Here is a 20,776-nt window from a genome sequence, read left to right on the forward strand (position 1 = left end):
AGGTTTAGACAGCATTTAAGCATCCAGTGGCCTCATCTTCTGTGTACAAGCAGTTTATTTTGTCACACTGATACTGTGTACATGTCTCGAGCAGACAGGTCTGTAAGAAACAAGAGTAAGAAGGGAGGGATGAGGGAAAGGGATGCAAGGGCATCAGGAAAACAGCATCTGAGCTGCAAGTTGGGAAAGCTTTACACCTACACATACTGACAGGGGAGATACGAACATGAAAACAGAGGTAGATCATTGCAGTCAGATGCCAAAAGAGCTTCACAGCTCCATGCTCAGGGCTATGGGCACCTGCCTAGGGAGCAATAAGCATTATTCAGTGTTAACCCTCAACCACCACCTTCCTAGGGAGCACCAAACTCTAGCTGCTCAACAGGGAGAGAGGAAGAAAAGAGACAACTTTGCCTCAACTAAGACTCTGTTAGAGAAAAAAAAAGCCCAAGCACTAACAAAGTAAAGGGATAAAGGATAATTCTGCTTTGCAAAGCCTTTGGGTGGGGAGTTCTTTACTGTGCACTCTGCCACAGATGTGCAGATGAACATTTGCTCTCAGGAAAACATTTCCCTCTCAGGGTGAGGAAATTAAATGTACCTTTTCCCCATCTCCTCCTCACTGGCAGAACAGAGGCAGCTGTTTGGTGGAACAGCTTGTCACAGTCCTGTGTGATAACCCTGCCCCAGGCCATTTTAGTTCAAGGCCACTCACCAGAAGACCTTGCTGTCACTCCCCCACACCTGACCATAAACCTTGGTGAGGAGCATTTAATGCAGAGCCCATCATTTTGTGAAAGCACCACATGCTTTTTATGCCACGGGTCTTCTTTTCAGTACAACCCCAGGATGAAACCCCCAACAAGAACCACCTCAGCAGAGGCACCTCCAGTAGGTTATTAGGAACAAGACCAAACTAGCAACCATGGTCCTCCAGATCCATGGCCCCTAAACACAGAGCTGAAGAGGTGTGACATCAGCTATGTCAAAAATTTGCTTGTTTTGAAATCCTGCTCCTGCTTATTTATGTTACACGAGTACCCAGAGGCCTCAGCCAAGCCAACATCTGCCCTACAAAGCTCGGGCTGGAGAAGAGCATTTGCACATGTAATGGCCACCTCCACACAGAGCTCCTGCCCTGTGACCAGCCACAAGCAACTCCTTTTTGCAGCAGAAATAAATAATAGCCAGGTTCTGAGGAGAGGAGGGTGTGGCAGCAGGGAGGGCAGGCTGTAGGAGAGCACCAAGCCACAGGCCAGGCATTGTGGATGCTGGTGGCCCTGGGGCTTTTCTAATGCTCCCACAGTGGAGCTAAGCTCTGCCTCTCAGCAGACAAAACACCTTGGTGAAAACACTGTGCACGGAGCAGGACCGTGCTCTGCAAACCCCGGCGAGGATGTAGAAAATGCTGTTAACCTAAACAGGCAGGTCTGAGATTGATTCGTAGGAAGGAGGTAATCAAGAGGTAAAAATAACATTTCCAACACACCAGTGACATATCGAGCCCTTAATACAACAGAGTATTTAGAGGCCAAGAGCATTCCTTGCTGCTCTTACCTTCATCTCTGGAGGAGCCCATCTGAAGGCAACAGGCAAGCTCAGGGAAGAGCCAAGCCTGAGAACTGGGATTTGCAGGAGGGGAAGGGAAGTTAAAAAAATTGAAGAGACAACTCAGCACAGCTCACTAAATTTTGCTCCACCATCCAAGCACTGCAAGTTGAAAACACAAAACATTTCCTCCCTAAATGCCTTAAATCCCCATTTTCTCATTTCAAAGTCTTCTACTTGCTTCAGCATCCAGATAGGCACTTCCCAAATGCCCTGCTAGGAATAGGGTGTTGTAAACAAAGTTTCACCAAAAAGGAAGGTTAACACACAACATATTTTTCCCATTACTTCAATACATCCTGCAAGCTCTGCAAGCTTGGTAAAGAAAGAGTCTATTTAAAAATCTAGGGTGGGGAAGCATTAGCTCACCAAAACCATAAACAGATTTGCTTTGCACTTTGAGTCCAAGAGAAAAACAAGACAGGCTATGTGCATATTGATCCACACAATAGCACAATCATTTTAAAAACAAATGAACTGGGAGGGAGAGGACACCAGAGGAGGGTTGGGGGAAGGAGGAGTGTAGAGAATAGGGCCAAGTCCTAAAGCAGGGATCCTCAGTTTGGTTCTTAAAGCTCCCTAAGAAGACACTGGAAAGCCTCTGTGTGCCAGCACAGGACTGTGAGCGTGGGGAGGAAGACACAAGTTGCCACAATGCCAGGATCTGCCTCTGGGTGCAAGGCCTTGAGTAATAAATGACATTAGTTTCTGCAGATGTAACATAAATGAATCTTTCCCACTCACCCAGTGACCTTCCACACAAAGCATCATTACTGTCTTTCAGTGGCAAATAGCAAGGGATATAGAATTTAATTCCCTTCTCCCTACTCTTTCCTCCCAAAAGGCCCTGACTCTGCTTATAAATGCAGAGTAAAGCTACAACAACTTTACCCTCTTCCTCCTGCCACATTCTCCATCTCTCATGGAAGGACAACCCAGAGAGCAACAACATCTGCTGTGTTTGCAAGGTTACTGCCAGAAGGCATTGAGAACCCACCTAGAGTGCAACAAATCAAGACAGCTTCAAGGGGCACAGCTCTCAGGAGGCTGAGGGTGCACGTGCTGCAGCAGGGCCTGCTTGTTTAGTCCTACCAGTTTAACAAACTGGAATTAGCCTGCAGAACTGGAAGTGTGTCAGGAAAGCTGCAGCAAACAGCACCAGTCCAGTCTTTGTACTCCCAACACTGATTATTTAATCAAGTTGAGGAACAAGCTGTCTCCAGGCATGCCACAAGCTGGGTAGAAACCACTCTAGGCTTTGAAAAAATCCCCTTTTCCATGAGGACACTGTCATGTCTCACACAGCCATGAACTGGGTGGGTGAATTCCTCACCAGCTTGCTTGCTAGTGCTTAACCATAGAGCTTCATTTCTTACAAGTGAAATGGGTCTGCTCTGGTAAGAAACCCAGTATCTTCTTCAAAACTCTGGAATGGTGTAATGGAAAACAGAAGTGTTATTTCCAAGCACAAGCCCATCCACAGAAGCCACAGGGAAAACGCATTGCTCTCCTGACCCCTCGTCCACTCCATGGGACAGATGAGCATTTATTAAGTTATATGGATTCTTAGGGGTGGGGAAAGAAATAAATCAGTGACTCAGCACAGAGAAAGAGAAGCACCAGCCAGGAGAAGAGGACAGACCTGCAGGACATCTGAACTCTGCCCTATCCAAAGCGTGACATTCAGAAGCAAACCAAAATTGCCCCTTCTCAGGGACTCCTGGGAGCACAACTTGACACCTGCACCAACCATGGAGCAGAGCAGGGCTCAAAGGTTAGCAGAGGAAACCATTGCCTGACCACTCATTTCAGCCCTCAGGGTAAAACAGCCTTCCTAGGAGACTCCTGCGATCCACTGGAATACACCACATCATCCGTCCAGGCTACGTTAAGCACATGGCACGGTCACAGAGTGGTCGGGATTGGAAGGAATCTCTGAAGATCATCTAGTCCAACCCTCCTGCTAGAGCACATGGAGTTCAGGGTGGCAGTGCTGACCTACCTGCTCCAGGGACCACGTCCTCAGCCTGTCCTTCTCCAGCTCCTCCTCTGCGCTCGCGCGCATCTTTAAAGTGCCTGCAGTCGCCTGGGCTGCGCCAGGATTCGGGGCTGGAAGAGAAGGCATTACACCAAAAATTACTGCTGCACCCCCGAAGGAGAAGGTTAGTAAAGGCTAAAAGTAAAAATAAAACCTCTATCATTTGAAAGTGTCTCCCAGCTCATGCCATCCACCTTGCTGCCCACCCCCAGCAAAGCTGCACTGTATCTTCACTGAAACACCCCAAAACACGCAGCTTGGATTATTTTTTTTCCACTCAATGAGCAAAGATATCATTTATCAGAAGTTAATCGAGTTCACGGAATTAATCACCAGATACTCAACTGTGCTGCTCTCAACCCAACAACAGTAAAAACCTCCCAGTTGTGCTGTGCTGGAAACCAGACCCGCTGCTCCTCAGCTCCCGGCCACCACTCCGGGGTTTGGTTTGTGAACACGACTGGAAATGGCAACAGTTGAGAAGGTATTTAAAGCAGCAGTCACAGCACCCTGCCCGACATGGCCACAGCCTGCAGCTATATATAACCTGCAGCTTTGCTTTTAGCTCTGGGCTTCCTCTCTCCCCTCCATTTTCCTCCCCTGCCTTCCAGTCGCCGTTCCCTCATCCCTGGAGAAGCAGCAGAGCCAGCCCGATGGATTTCATAACTTCTAAACTTAACCATCTAAAGGGATAACCAGCCAAGTGGATTTCTGGGATGAAGTTCAGACAGGGGGAGAAAACAGGGTACTGAAAAACAAAGAGTCATCCTGGAAAAAGGTGAGGCAGAGCTCGTAACAGGGATGAAAAATAGGAAAATTATGTTGTGATTCCTGAGGAAAGGAAAATGTGGGCTCGTTTGCTGGTCCTGCCAGAGCGTGGCCAGCAACAGGTTCTCCTCCCCCAGCAAGACATCCCAAGTGTGTCTGTGCTTCAGCCAGCCAGCGTGCTCAGGCTGAAGTCCCCTGTCAAAGCCTCACTAATCTGCTTCTCAGGCTGGATCCTGCTGACCATCCCCTTTGTTCACACCCAGTCAGTTTCTTTGATTAAAATAACTAACTAATGGGCATGGAAGGGTTTAACCACGTAACTAGCACAGGTGCATTACAGCTCAGGAAGGTGCTTCCCAGCCCCATCCAAAATCCTGCACGCAAGAGCATCTGCTCTGGCTGTAACAGCACAGACTGAACCCTAGCAGGAGTTAAAAAAGGGAAAAAAAAAAAAAAAAAAAAGCAAAGGAACAAGTCTTGAAGGATGTAGAAAGTATTTCCCTGCTACAAAGCCACGCTGGGACAAAGCCTCCCCCAAACCCCCAGTGCTGGTTGCTGTATGTTATTTTCCCAATTTAATTCACAGGAAATGGAATGAGAGCATAAAACTGAGGGAAAACTCAGCCCCAAGTCTGGCAAATCACAAGAAAAAATGCTTTAAATGCCTGCTAGATGCCACAGCTTTTTCTTTTTTCCTTGCTTTTGTTTTGTTGGTTGTTTTTTTCTCCCATAAAATGAAGCAAAGGCTTATTCTGAACCAATTAGGTTTCAACACACTTGGAAAGATCCCAGTGTTGAATACTGAGACCTTGACATAACAGGTGACAACCTTTCCTATGCCAGAAAAAGTTTAACATATAATAAGAAACAAATATTAGACTGCTGATGGAGTGGGTTTTTATTCCAGAAATTTGTGTATATGTCCTGTAACAACTTGCACAACAGTCTCCCAAATGAAGTGATAACAGCACAGCCCCAGCTGCTTATCTGCCATTCCTCCTTACTGCTCCTCTCCCATCATTATATGAGCTCTCTCCACTGCAGTAGGTTTAACATCATTCATACCTTCCTTTAGGGATTCAACATATGCCTAAGACTTTAACAAACAAGATTTTGTGATCCTGGGAGTACCTAAATTAAGAAGAGTGACCTTGATCACAGCAGTCTGAGCAGCTTCACGCTTCCTGAAATTAAAGATGGTTTAAATAGTAACTCAAGCTGGAGGCAGAGAAAAATCCGACTTTCCCAAAAGCTGGTTTTGAAAATATGAAGCAAAACCCCTGCAGATTTGGCACCATGAGCCACTGTTACCCTGGCAGCTTCTCCTTGAATTGTTTGAAGCTGCTGCTTCAAGTGAAATAACATAGGAGCAGGGGTCAGGGTTTCCTCCAAGCAGCACAGGCAAACAGTTCAGCTGCTTATCACTGATATGGGAACAGCAACAAGGACAACCAAGGAATGCTTTTTTCCCCAGCTTCTCTCACATATTAAAATGCCAGCATCTGATAGCCACAATGCACTCGGGTCCTCTGTCTGCCAGAGCCACTGATCAGCATCACAGCCCCACTGCTGTCCTTTCCATGTCTGAGGGTTTCCTCAGGCTTGACTGAGCAGCTCAAAACCTGCAAACAGTTCCAGGATGGAGAATGTATTCCCCAAATACCAGCCCGGACACAGAGAATAAGCCATCCTCACATACCTGGGGGTTTAAAATGGTAAGGCCTGAACTAGCTGGAACTTGTGGGCAGGGAGGGAGAAGCCCAAGTCTCTCAGCAGCATCCTCTGTGGGCACTGAACACATACAGCATCTATGCATTTAAAATCAAAACCACTGTAAAGTCTCCAGGATATAAATTATTCTGTTTGCCTTTCATCTGGCATCCCAGTCTCAGATTATTTTTTAGCAGCTGTTAGCTCTCTTCTTGTTCTCTTTTTGTTGTGGGTTTTTTTTTAATGCAGCTGGAAAGAGAAGCAGGCAGCCCCAGAACAAAGCCTCCTTGCAGAGCAAAGCCTGGTTCAACCTGATACTCACACAAGCAGAGAAGGCAGCCCCTAGCCTGGCTCTCAGCACTCTGCCCACCTTCATGTGTTCCATGGTTCCCTTCTGTCCCAAAAGCTAAGACCATGGCAAGGTTTCCTTGCTCTGCACCCCCACCCACAACAAAGCATGTCTTTGGGTCCCTTCCACGAGCATCACAGTCCAGCTGCCAACAGTTGAGATTTAGCAGCTCTCACAGATGGTCTTGAAACATCACAGAATTACCTTGGTTGGAAAAGATCTTCAAGATCATTGAGCTCAACCATTAACCTAACACTGACAAGTCCTTAACTAAACCATATCCCTCAGTACTATGTCTGTACGACTCTTAAATCCTTCCAGGGTTGGTGACTCCACCATGGCCCTGGGCAGCCTGTTCCAATGTCTGATAACCCTTTAGGTGAAGAAATTCTTCCTAACACCCAATCTAAACCTCTCCTGGCACAACTGGAGGTAGTTGAAGTTGATTAAAGGTAGTTGAAGCTGAAGGTGATTAAAGGTGGTTATTAGATCTAGCAAGGAGCAAAAGGCTCAGTTATAACTTGAGACCTGAGTTGATTTGTGTGGTTATGAACAAAAAAGGGTGATGTGCAGTGATGCAAGAGTTACAGCCAAGAAAGAACTCTCTTACCTGGCCTGAGATTTTGCACCTTGTTTGCCAATCAGTAGCACAGATCTGCTCTCTGCTCCTGACTATAAAATGGTTGTTCCCTACAGGGGAAAAAAAAAAAAGCTGGCATCAGACTAGCATCTCTAATAAGACTCTTGGAGGAAAGAGTGTGCAGAGGACATGGCAGAGCAGAGTCCTGACCTGCAAAGGATGCATATGGAGGAAACATGTCTCAGCCATCTGGGACCTTCTGAGACAGCCCAGCAGAGACCACCCAGTCCTGCAGGCTCTGCTGCGTGGGGGACACTGCCTTAAAAAGGCTCCCATTCCCAAGGTACAATTAAGGGACCGACAAATTACCATTTAGCGTCTCTGAAGTGTTTGTTTTTATTTCTCCTGTACTTACACAGAGCTGGGAACTTGCTTTTACTGATGTTTCTTTAAAGAGAAACAGCTACACTAAAGGCAACGCCACTCACATCCCCTGTCTTTTCCAACTCAAAGAGGACCAGTGTTCTGGAAAGGCTGCATCACTGAGAGAGGCAAGTTATATAATTTAACATCCATAGCATTCAATTTTAGACTCAGAGAGCATAAAATATTTCTAGCCAACACCTGCTGTAGTCGAGAGGTATGCAAACTTACATTATCTTTAGTCACTTCAATTTCAGTGCCTGAAAACTTAAGCCCCAGAACATAATTAGTCATCTCTTACTTATTTTAGATGAAAAATGACCCTTTCTAGCCTTACCACTCTTTCCTAGTGCTGTGGGAGCCCAGGAAAGCAAGGAGACAAGTCCCACTTGCAGGAGTATAAACTGCTCTTTCAAAGCACAAGAATGACCATCAAGAAATATTAGGTATTTCCAAGTCATTTTCATCTTCCAACAACTGATGCTCCACAAGCTCTTTAGACCATCAAATCCAGTTGCTACTTTTAGGGAAAGTATTGCCCAACATTAAATCTGAACTTCCTTTCTCTACAGTTTTAGGACTGTGACCTCCTGCCCTGTGCACTGGGAATGCTGAAAGCAGCCTCTTCTCTTTCAGGCACCTGGAGATATAGTTCCTCCTTCCCTCATCTTACCTAGAGCCAAACAACCCAAGTTTGCTCAGACCAGCAGTTTCTAGACCTCCAGTCAGTATCATTACAACCTTCTGGACCTCCTGCCAGCACCAGAAGACACTTTCCTCCAGCTTTCTGCACTACATGCTTATCTAACCCAAGATGTTTATTTTCAGCTAAGGAGAGATGAGTTTTATGCCCAATCTCCAAGAATTTACAAACAGAAAGAGACATGGTCCCACACACACCTACCTGAGCCATTTTTTCCATGGCAAAGAGAAGGAATTATGGGATTATTCCTATTAAGCTAAAATTATTGCAGAGTTTTTAAAAAATTTAAATCTTATTCAGGTTGGATTTAAAACCAGGGGCATTGGCAGCATCAAGCTTTAAAGCTCAGCAAAGAATAGTTTGCTTCTTGCTGCAAGAAAAGCAGTCAGCAGAGCACACTCCCCCTCCTCTTCTTTTTCTTTTGCTGCCCATAAGGATGCTCTGAGGACCACAGGGGACACAAATATCTAAATTTTACTATTATTTGAGAGCAGAAATCATTGCTTTGTTCCATGATTTATACAAGGCCTGGTCATGTGTGATTATCCATTTTGGCTGATACAGAAAAGCACCATTTTCCCTTTCATCCAAAGCACTCAAGCCTCCAGACCCTGCAGGAGGTGGGAAGCTGCAGCTCCATTCCTGCACTTCCTGCAGGGTTTTGCCTCGTCAGCTCCAGCTCCTGCTGTCAGCTGGGATATTCTGGGATGAGGAACTCTTGTCAGTCCCCTGGGAACTGCTTTCCATGCTGAATAACAGTCAACATGTTCAGTAACTTATCTGAACAGCTTCTCTGTCCTTATCTCCAGCCTCTTCCAGCTGCAATTACTGGTCCCATTCACCAAAGATTTGTGGGACCAACAAAAGCAAAACATACTATTTCCCCCCCACCCCCCAAAAAAAAAAAAAATCCCTTTGACTAAGAAATTCCCCTGAGCACACTGGGATGGGCAGCTCTGCCATTAACTCAGGTATAAAAAAAGCCCAGGAGACAGCAGTAAGGACACTAGTATAACACAAATTGGGTAAAGCCAAAGGATCCGATTTTTTTTGTGTGCATGGACCTTGCAAACACCACAGTTAGCAATGAAAAACCACACTGACAGTTTTTACACAGTCCACAATATCTTTTTTTAAGGTGATTTGTCATTTAAACTGTCAGCTTGAAATCTAATAATTTTTTAAATGAATAAAATATTATGTATTACATTCACAGGCTGCAACCACTGCCAAATTCCTCCGTCAATTTTTGTGGGATTATAATCACATTCTTCTTTGAATGTTTTATTCTCTTGCTTCTGTGCCAAAGAGATGGGAAAGTGAATGGTACTGCAGAACAGTGTGTGACAATTCAAACCAAAACTGAAAATGGAGCTAAGTGCCACACTCCCCTTCCTTGGGGGGAATGATCAGTAAGAGCATCCTCAGGTGTTGGCTGGAACACAGCAGCCAGAACACTTTCAGATGCCAATGTAATTTTCAATCCTTTTTTTTTTAAAGGAAAAACATTTTTAGTTGTGAGGCAAACGTGCAGGAGGACAAGCCAAGTTCCTGCCATTGAGAAATGCCCAACAGAGACCAGGAACAGCTCACGAAGGGGATGTCAGCAGGACCCAGAGCAGATGGAAGAGCTGAACACACCACAGCCCCCACCCCAGAGGCTCTACATCCTCCCTTACCACCTTTGCTTCTCAGAAACCCTACCCTGTCTTCTGCCTAAATTCTCCTCCTACTTGAGGTGGAGCAAATAAATGGACCCATCTTTGGTCTTCCCAGTTTTCTCTTCCCACTACAAACAAGCCCTGTCTGAGCAAACTGGCAGCTGGGTCCCAGTCCCAGCTCCTGCAGGGACCTGGCTGGGGCTCAGCCTGGGGAGAGTTACACAAAACAAGGATTTTGGCATTTCTTAGTCAGAATCAAAATGTCTCTTTCTTTTTTTTTTTTTTCTCTCCCAAAAAATGCCTGCAGCACAACAGTGCTCATTTGTACAAAGTGGACAAACTAAATTGTCTAGAAATGGAAGCAAAACCTTATTCTCCCAAATTAATGGGCAAATTTTACAACATGAACACAAGAAAAATGTTGGGCTCTTTTTTTTTCCCCCTGCAAGGCACTTATTTTTTCTTTTTGCAGGACAGTGTTCCTTTATAAAAGCATTCTTCTGAAAGCACTTCTCCTGTGAAGCTCCCCCTCCAACAGCTACTGTTACAAATCTGTGATAAAAGCTGTATTCAGCAGGGGTTGGCACACAAACAGCACCCAAAGTGGCACTGCCAAAGCCTCTCAAATTTTATCACGAGCTCCAAAATATTTGGAGAAAGAAAAAAAGATGCTCTTGCTGGGAGCATCAGCAAGGAGAAGGTTCAGTTTTTGGGGTCGTGACAAGCTCAGGTTTCATCTGGGAGAGAAAGAAGAATGGAAGATAAGGGTCTAGACATGATTAAGGAGGAAAATTCTCCAACAGGAGTAAAATGTGATCTAGGTTTTCAAGGACTGATGGCCAGGCAGAAGGAACCTTTGATGGATTATCTCTTGGTTTGATCCAGCTTCGGGATTTTGCAGTTTCACTGGATGACTTCAGAATATTTTGCAGAGGGGATCACACTGTGAACTTCAGCCCTGGAAGCACCAGCAGAACAAACTCTGGGTAGAGCTGCTGTCCCCAGTGCCATGTTGCTCCTCAGCCAGGGCTCAACTACACGTGGAGGAGGAGAGCCACCAAGGTCCTGGGTGGCTGCAGCGTAGACTTTGGAGCTCAGCTGAACAGGGACACTTTGTTTGCCTAGTCAGGGTGTGTACCCATGATCTAGCCACTTAACCCTGCCAAAAAAACCCAGGAGGTTTTGCTCTGCTCTCCCTCAACCCCCACATCTCCCTAACCTCGTCCCTGTGGTCTCTCCCTATCCCACAGCACGTGCCAGACCTCTCCAGGAGCTTCTGCACCAGCTGAAAGCTGCCTGCTGTCATCCCCAACCATCAGATCACACCAGCTGTCTCACAAACCTCTGCTTCTGTTTGCAAGGAAAATAGAAATAGAAATAAGACCCCATGCTGACTCAGTAGCTCAGTGAGGCAGGTCCATCAAAACTTGGGGATCACAGAATCACTGAACGGTTTGGGTTAGAAGGGATCTTAAAGATCATCTAGTCCTACTGGGCTCTGCATGGACAGGGACACCTCCCACTTTCCCACTACACCAGGTTGCTCCGAGCCCCATCCAACCTGGCCTTGAATGCTAAGGTCCTGACAGAGGAGGACAGGTCCTGGTGGCATAAAAGAGAGCTCTGCTGTTCCTGTGGAAGAGGGGCTGAGCCCACGACACCAGACATGGGTAACACCTAGAGGGTGACTTTGCAGGGGCATCTGCAGACACCCAAGGGCAAGCACAGCTCTTCTGTCCTGCTGCTCTTCCCTCTCTCCTGCCAGAATAAACCACAGTCAAATCAGACCTGGCATCCACAGCACAAGGGGAAAAGAAACATCTCAGCAATGAATAGGTTTCAGCTGGAATCTCCCAGGAGATGGTATTAAAATGAAGGAGGGAAGAAATAAAGAAACAGAGGAGAAAAGAATCAACTTGCCAGTATCAGCCATGGCAACTTCTGAAACTGTAAGTCAAGCCCTGAACACCATGACACCAGCTCCCAGTCTGGGAAATAACTAGGCTAACTCAGGGTGGTGAGAAGAGGGCACCTCCCTACCCCTCTCTGCCCAAGAATTCCCGTTTTCCAGCTTTTCTCTGTAACGATGAAACTCTGCAGGTCTTTTTTCTTTAAAAAGCTGAGATCTTCACTGAAGTCCTGGTTCTGTTTTTAATCCAAATGTCAGACACCAGGAGATAGTGCTGGGCTGCAGGAGCTGGCCACCAGCCAAACCCTTTTCCCACCAGCTCAGCTGGACTCTGGATTCAAGAATCCACACCGATGCATTCAGAAAATATTTTCCAAAATGCAGAGTTTTAACCCCCAAAACTACATCATCCAGCAGCAAGCACAACTCTGTAATACTCTATAAATACAGCACCATGTACCACGCTCCCCAGGTCCAGCTCTAAATCTGGCCCATCCATCAGTTGCAAAAAATATAAATATTCTCCCTGGGTTTCACTGCAATATTCCCAAGCTGATCCAGAGAACCTATGGAGTCACTAAGCTATAATTAGAGGTTTATTATAAAAGGTGTTTGGGATGCCTGTCAGCACTGAAGGACAGTCTGTATTTAAGGTACCCTTCACACAGGGAGCAGCAATGAACCTTTTTTTTTGGCTTCCATAAAAAAAAAAAAAGCCAACTTATTTACTCACCTCAAGTGACTTTTCTTGGGTTCTGCTTTGCAAGAGTATTTTCAGCCTCTAACTTGATTAATGGCATTTTAAAAAGGCAAAAAGAAAAAAGCCATCAGTGAGGGGGTTTAAAAGATACAATTTTTCCCCATAGTTCATGATGTGATTCCCAGCTAAATGTCACTTTTCACCAAAAAACACCCAACATTCACGGGGTGCAGGGCACGCACGTTCACTTATTTGTGATTGTAGGATTGTTGACATTAGCTTTTATTTTTAGAAAAAGATGAAGTGTGGAGGGGAAACGAAACAATGTGAGACTTCTTTGAGACTGTCTCTAACACCAGGAAAGCATGCAAGGAAAACAGCACCGTGATCCACTCACAGAGCTTCCCACAGAGCGCCGGGCTGGGGTTTGCAAGATAAATACTGTTTCAAAGTGCTTGGGCTGGCCTGATTTTTTTTAAATTTATTGATTTATTTTTTAAGGAACATCTGATAACGTGACCGTATCCTGAGCTTCTGGGAGGCAGAGGGCTGGGGATGCTCCCTGGGAGCTGGTCTCCCTCCCGGCTGTCACGCCCCAAGGGTGATTCTGGGCAGCTCTTGTTCCCCACATTGAAAATGGGGGGCACACAGGATTACTGGAGTGATGCCAGAGTCAGCACTTCCCATCACAGGCACCTCCAGTTGATCCTGCAAACTCCTGAATAAGAAGGTTCCTCCATCAAACACGCCAGGATCTTTCACCCTGGCAGGGCAGCACGTTACCCTGGAACACAACCCCTGGGTTTCTGCAAACCATCCCCTCCATTTCTAAGTATTTTTAGGCCTGCAAGCACCGAGCACAACTTAGCAAATGTTGCTCAAATTCAGTTTAAACTGGAATGAAAAAGCATCTCTGAGGTGATGCTCTGGTTCAATACCTGGTGGGAGCATCACCTGCCCTTTGCTGTTGGAAAAGAAGTCCTGAGGGTGAGGTGGCCATGGCCAGGAGATGACCAGGGCTGCTTGAGGAGGGGGGAAAACATCATTAGGAGATAAAATAATCTCTGCTAACACTGAATGTGAACTCAGGTGTGTAATGACACCAGCTGCCAGGTACAGCTCTGCAGAGGTGACCTTTCCTAGAGCTGTTGGGACATAACACTATGGAGGCATCTAAGCAGAGAGAGGATTTCTCTGACCTTGCACCTTTGGGGCAGAACTGGCAAAAAAAAAAAGCAGCAGGGGAAGTCAGGGCAGAAAAGAGCTACAGTTCCCTGTGGTAAGAGGGTGCCCAGCTCGTGGCTGCTCTGAAATCACCCCTTCCCAGATGCTGACTTCCATCCATCCCTTCAAAGCACAACAACAACATCCAGGAGCTGGATGGATGGACAATAAACACAGAAACAAGTGTCACTATTAATGGCCTCCAGTGGACTTATTTTTGCATCCTGCACCAAAGCACCACTGGAAGGGAAACTTTTCTTCTTCCAATAGACTACCTACTGCCATCATACCTATAAAAAATGATGGATATTTGACTTACAATTTGTATTCCTTACCCCCCCCCAAAAAAAACCAAACACAAACAAACAACAACAAATAAACTCAGCTGCAAAATTAGGAATATTTAGATTTACAATTCAGTTTCAAGCACCTCCCTCATCTCCTTTTATAATCACACAGAGAACAGCTACACTGCACATACCATTTTTTGCTACATTGAGCTGGAAGAAAATTCAAGACTTCCTCCCTGCCCTGTCTTCTTTTTAATGGGAGACGTGATTATTGAAATGATTTCAGAAAACAGTCAGCATTCACCAATCAGCTCAGCAGTTTGGGCTTTCTTCATCTGCTGCTTACATGCTAATTATTGTACTGGTGGGATTATTTCCCATTCACATTTGGAATTTACAGCACGGTAGGGAATTGATTAAATTAGAAGAAAAAGACCAAAAAAAAAAAAAAAAAAAATCAATGACATTTTAAATTCGACTTTTTTGTCTTTCTTTCTTTCCAGCCTCATGCCTACAAGGACCTGACAAACCCAACCCCAGCAGAATAGATGCACAAGGCAGTGTTTTTGCATGTGAAGAGGCAGAACAGCAATGCCATCTCCAGAGAAGACACTTTGGGGAGGCAAAGCAAACCTCCTGTGTTCATCAGTATCTGTTTTTCACAGCATCCTCCCCTGCCTCGTGCCAACCTCACCCTCTTCCACTCAGCTGATATTTGGAATGAAGAAGGAAAAACTCCCCACGGGTGGGAAATAAGACCCATATCCTAGCCCAGGTCTTCAGCACTGCTCCAACACCCATGCTGAGGTGGAAAGAGAGGTTTGCATGAGCGGGGAGCAGAGGCAGGGATGGGCAGATGTGTCCCATGGTGGCCTCTGCCCCCTCAGCAGCTCTGATGGACATGGGTGGCTTCATTCTTGCCACAGAAGAGTGAGGAATACAGAGCAATACGTCTCCAAAACACCCATCAGCAAAGACCAGGCTGGATTGGCTGCATCCTTAACGCAGACCCAGGACCTCAGATCATTAAAAATGCTGCCCACCAAAAAGCAACCTCTTCCTGAACCTCCTCTTACACAAAGTATACTCCAAACACTCCACTGTGGTACAGCAAAGACCCTCGCTGCTCCTATGCTGCAGAGATCTGGAGGTGAAGAGCTACAGGATCAAGTATCCAGGATCTCAAGACAAATTTTTGCCCTCCTAAATGAAACATTTTAAGAGCAGACAAGAAGTTTCCAACCCTCTTTGAGGACACACAGGTACCATCTGATTCCTGATTAATTGGGGAGGACAGAAGAACGAGCTCCATCAGACAGCAGGGCACAAGCTTTTGGCCACCCCCACTTTCTCTGTCTGCAGGAGAACCCAGCCATTGGACTTACTTCCCAGAGGGACACCAGCAACACCAGAGATGAGGCTGCAGAATGGGAAGGCAACTCACCAGTATGACCATTTTGTATTCTGGTAGTTTCATTTTTAAAAGGACATTGGCTGTTGTTCCCACTGCCAACCTGAACTCCTCTGGAGAACAAAAACTATTCCCCCAGCTTTCTGATAAGGACCAGGGTATACAGAAAAAAGTGTCACTGCTTCTGATTTAGAGCATTGCAATTGTAGAGCACAAGTCCCCAGCAGATGCACAGGCTTCCAGATGGAAATAGAGACCAGCAGGACCAATTCCATACACTTTTTAATGCCTCTACATCATTGGGAAAAAAAAACAACCCACAATGCACTGAATATGCTTAAAAAGAAACAAAGCAGGAGAAAATAAAATTACTATCAATTCAAATATTTGTACAATACTGGCATGACACCTTAGGGGAATAAATATTTTCTTGACCTATTTCCAAAAGAGGAGGTTTTTGTAAGTTTCATGAGAAATGCCTTTATTTGTCGAGGCACGAGAGCAGAGCATGCGAGAGCCTCCCGCACACCAAGCCAGGCTCCTGGAGCTCCCTTCTGTCCTTCCCGTGGGAGCAAACTGATCCCCTTTATATCCCTAGGACAGAGCAGCCTGAAAAGAACCTCAAGACAGTTCTTCAGGAGAAGATGAGTTAAAAGATGCTGACACAAATAGCAGAAAGACCCTATGAAGTGCTGGAAGCCCCTTTCAACTGGGTCATCTGCCTCTTGCCTCTGAATATTTAAGTGTTATTATTTAAACCTATCCCACCCAGGCTCTTTATTAAGAACACTCTGCTGGCCAAAATCCAGGGTTCATTCCCCACCCTATGCCTGATGTGGCCTTCTCAAGCATCTCTGGATTTAAAGGAAAAAAAAACCAAAAAGCTCTTCCCCTTCCCCTCAAGCAGCCTGGTGGCACAGCAGGCAGGGAAGCACCATCACCCAGACTGAATTTTCTGAGTGTTACTGGGCAGAAGTGTTTGGGTGGAGCTATAAAGGAAACTTTTGGCAACCTGAACACCGTATTATTTTATTTCATTTTTTTTTTTCCCGCCAAGCAAGGGCTAAAACACATGGGGAGCCTGGCTGGAGTGGTGAGGGCAGAGCTTGCCTTCAGTAGGAGGAACATCACAAGTGCCATCACTTCAAGTGACTGCACAGTTTAGAAGGCTCCTTCTCCAATTTTTTTATGTCTAATTAAGTAGGAATTAGGAGTGCACACAGATAAAAAGGGACTTCAGTTCAATGTCTCCTTACTGTGCATACAGAAGAAGGAGAGGGCACCCTCACGCAGTGTTCCCCTGAAAGGAGAGAGGAAGGAGAGACCACAAAGTCTTTGAAACCCTTTGAAACACGGCGATGAGCCACAACTCTGGTGAATATCCCACCAGTCCAGTTGTGCTCCTGTGCCTGGTGTCATCACCAGCTCCTCTAACTCCACCACAGCCCTCACCCATCCAGGGCTTTACACAAACTCCCTCCATTTGCATTTTAAGCAGTGTTATTTAGAACATTTGTCCAGGGGAAAAAAAAAAAAAAGAGAGAGAGAAAACAAAGAAAGAAAGTACAAGATTTTTTCTTTTCCTTTTTGATTAGAAACATCACCCTGCTCCTACTCAACAAAGCAAAAAAGCCATCACAGCTGCAAGCACCAGCAAGCAGGATCTCCTACAAATTAGCCTCAGTAGACTCATTCCACCTGGAATAGGTGCCCAAGTTACAACCATAACTATTCTGGGCTCCTCTTTACTTAATGTAAAGAGTGAGGCACCTGTGGGAGTGACGCAGAGAACACACAGAACAAATCATCAGGGTGGAGGGAACCTGGACCTGGCTCTGGGCTCTGCTCTGCCAAAGCAAACCCCCCCTCATTTCAGGGCTATGCCAGCTCCCTAAAAGAACAAGGGTGACAATAACTTACATTAACAGTGTGCAGAGCAAGGACCTCTCCTTGGGATGAATCTCCCTTGTGCTTTTATACATGCAAATCAGGTGGAAAAGACAGAAAGGAGAAAAATTATCAGGAGAAGGGGAGCCAGGGAAAGCGGGCAGCAATGAGCCAGCCCGTGTGGGTTTGCTTGCACAGGCTGGGGGGGCTGAGCAGGACACTGGCATGGGGGAAGACATTTGCCCCCATATGTTTTTTTTCCATTCCAAACCATTCCATGATCTTTTTTTTTTTTTTTCTCCCCACACAGATTTCCACAGACCCTCATGTATTTGTTACTGCTCCCAACAGTTTCCTGGGGCAGCGAATGCCCTGCCTGTGCTCAATAGGGAGCAGGTAACCCAGTCCCTGGAGGGGATGGATCCAAGTGGGTCTCCCAGGGCTCATCACTGCCCAGGATACTGCCCCACGTTTGGAAACAGAAGTGATGCACCTAACGTGACAGCCTCACATGGAGCAACAGGGGCTTGTGCCCAGGAAGCCAGAGGAGACTCCCAGGGGATGGAGCCACAGCTGTGTCCTGCAAGGAATGCTGCCCCCTGACCCATCCCACAGCAGAAACAGGGAAAGGCTTGACAAGGAATGGACATCAGCCTGCACCCCCAGGTTGGACTGTAAACCCAAGTCCTGGATAATTCCAGGAGCTAGGAGATGAGCTGCTTTTACATAGTAACGCCATAGTAACCGAGGCAGATGATAAAGCTCCCATACACAAGGGCACCATATTTTTGGAGGAGAGGAAGAGGAGGTCTAAACAGAAGGAAAACCTTCCCACAGAGCACAGGGGTGCATTTGTATAAAGCAAAGCCAGGGCCATGCTGCTGTTTCAATCTTTTCCCCCCTGCCCCAACAACCCAGATGGCTGTTACCACCAGCCTGGCTCACCTGCTCCAGGCTGCATCAGTCCTTGCATCTCCCCAACAAAAGCCAGCAGCCCCCACAGGGCTGGGCTGGTTGGCTTTGCAACAAGGACACTATTGATAGAGACGTGCTCCCTTGAGTCACTCTGGGGCTTCAAGTTACTACTGCCTTCTTACAGAAGCAAGAATTGTGGGGGCTCACCCTGTCAGAAAAATGTCTGCTAAACCCCAACCCATCTAGAATGGAATTAACACAAGCTACAGATTAGGCTCTACCCGAAGCAAAACACAATCCAGCAGCCTCCTCTTTCCCACCCCAAAAGGTGGGTCAGAGCTCTCAAAGTGTGCTGCAAGTCACTGGGATGAACTAAGAGGCAACAATTACACAGACTGGAACAGTCTGCTCCCTCTTCTCAGCTACACATCCCGAGTTGTAAAATACATCAAGGTCACCAACCCAATATAGTTAATAAAAGTTACCATTACATTGCTGGTTTTCTACAGTAAATAAAATGCTTTGAGCTTCTGGGGTTTTTTGTTGGTTTTGGTTTTTTTTTTTCTTCCTCCTCCTCATCTCTTAAAGAGAAATTAGTTTAAAATAAGCTGTTCCAGATAATGAAATAAACTTCTGGCTCCCTATCCATGGAGAATTGTTCCCCAGGACACCACGATCCTCAGCTGCAGCTGGAGGAGGTGGTGAGGGAGAAGAGGAGCAAAACCCTCCCTGCCCAGCCAGAAGCTGCCTTGGAAGAGCAGAAATGGGACAAGACATCTTCAGCTCGGGCTTGTGCCTCGAGGCATTTTCCAGACATGTCAGGTGGCTTAACAAGATACCACCTACTTCTACCTCAAAAGTTTCCCATCTCATACCCAGAACAGGAGCCCTTGGAGAAAAAAAACAAACCTTATGGCTTGAGTTGTAAACCCTAAGGATGGGGTTTAAAGCCCTGAGCGTGAGCTGTGCCATCCCTCCTCTGACACACCAGCCAGCCAAGCAACCGTGATGTTCGAGGGGCTCGTGCCCACATCCCCCTTTCCGAAAGGTCTGGGCTCCCCAAAGCCACGGAGGGGCTCAGCCCCCTGGCCACACGCCCGGCTGCCAGCGCTGATTAGGAGCTGGCAAAGCCCAGGCAGGACTTTACCCCGGCAGCCCGGGGGTGCAGGGTTAAACCTCCATCCCCAGCCGAGCAAGGAAAGGCACCCAGCAACGGGAAACTAGGACGGAGCGACTCGGGGTTCCGTCCCAGCTCCGCCACGGGTTTTCTTCCGTGGCCTCGGGCACGTCACTTCAGCAGCAGCTGGAATGTCCTACCTGTGGGATCGGGGAGACGCCGTCTGCTTCCATCCCGGCTGGTCCCAAGGCCAGGCACGTCCCAGCGGGCAGCGCCGCTGCACCGGGAGCCACAGAACGAGCCCACCCGTGACCGACCCTCCTCACCTCCACCTGCCCCGCGGGCCCCCCGCAGCCCCCCGCAGCCAGCCAGGGCTGGGGGAGAGGACTTGTCTTCCTCTCAAGACCCAGCCTGAAGGAAAAACAAAAGCCCAGACCGGCCGAGGGAGAGGCGGCCGGGTCCGGGGCAGCCCAGGCAGCGCTCCCGGAGCGGCTGGCCCGGCTGGCCAGGTTTTCATTTGATGTCCATGCTAATTGCTGACGAGCAGCGAAGGGCAGCGCAGGACCCGGCGGGGCTGGGGGGAGCAGGGCACGGACACGCGTGTCCCGACCCCCGGGTGGGTGCCCGGCAAGGCGGGGGTGACCGCGGGAGCGCCTCGCCCCCCACCCCCCCCGGCCCGACTCCCCCCCCCCCGCACCTGCTCGGGGCCCGCAGCCGCCGGGGGGGCAGGTCCCGCGGGATGAGGGGCGCGGTGAGGGGAGGCGGGGGACGCGGGACCCTCCCTGCCGCGCCGGGCGCTCGGCACTCACCCGCGGCAGGTCCCCGGGCCGCCGTGGCGGCTGGGCTCAGGCACGGCGAGGTCCGGCGGAGGCCCCGGCCCCGGCGGCGAGCGCGGGGCGGGCGGGGCGGGCGGCGCAGCGGGGCGGCCGGGCGGGCGCCGCCGGGCCCAGGCATCGGCGGGGGGCGGGGGAGAGCGGGGCGGGCGGGCGCGACACACACCGGCATGAGCCGGGCTCCAGCGCCGGGGGCGGGGGCGTGACGTCACCGCACCGGGGCGGGGCGCGCGCTTGCGCGGGGCTGAGCGGGGTTGGGTGTGCGGGAACGGGAACCGGGAGCGGGAATGGGAACCGGGAATGGGAACCGGGAGCGGGTGTGCGGGGAGCGGGAGCGGGAATGGGAACCGGGAACGGGAACCGGGAACGGGTGTGCGGGAACGGGAACCGGGAGCGGGAATGGGAACCGGGAGCGGGTGTGTGGGAATGGGAATCGGGAGCGGGAATGGGAATCGGGAGCGGGTGTGCGGGAACGGGAATGGGAACCGGGAGCGGGAGTGCGGGAACCGGGAACCGGGAGCGGGAATGGGAACCGGGAGCGGGTGTGCAGGAACGGGTGTGCGGGAACGGGAACCGGGAGCGGGAACCGGCAGCGGGTGTGAGGGAACCGGGAGCGGGTGTGCGGGGAACGGGTGTGCGGGAACCGGGAG

At 48.3% G+C, this 20,776-nt stretch overlaps 1 protein-coding gene across 9 annotated transcripts in view; it reads right to left on the reverse strand.

The window, feature by feature from the left end:
* ZHX3 (zinc fingers and homeoboxes 3) overlaps nt 1-20,231 on the reverse strand; it is a 47,352-nt gene extending 27,121 nt beyond the window's left edge. Inside the window, exons 1-3 of one of the 9 annotated variants that reach the window (XM_051632787.1) lie at nt 20,103-20,231; nt 7,084-7,163; nt 3,611-3,717 (exon numbers count right to left, since the gene is read on the reverse strand). The gene's annotated coding sequence lies outside the window, so the exon portion shown is untranslated. Of the gene's footprint in view, nt 1-3,610; nt 3,718-3,979; nt 4,107-4,193; nt 4,434-5,545; nt 5,565-7,083; nt 7,164-12,482; nt 12,528-19,085; nt 19,744-19,990; nt 20,064-20,102 lie in introns of those variants that run through there. The other 8 variants (XM_051632788.1, XM_051632790.1, XM_051632789.1 and 5 more) reach the window with 8 other exon arrangements.
* Between the last annotated feature and the right edge of the window lie 545 nt (nt 20,232-20,776).

Source organism: Apus apus, chromosome 15 (assembly GCF_020740795.1).
Source record: "Apus apus isolate bApuApu2 chromosome 15, bApuApu2.pri.cur, whole genome shotgun sequence".
NCBI classification, from domain to species: Eukaryota; Metazoa; Chordata; class Aves; order Apodiformes; family Apodidae; genus Apus; species Apus apus.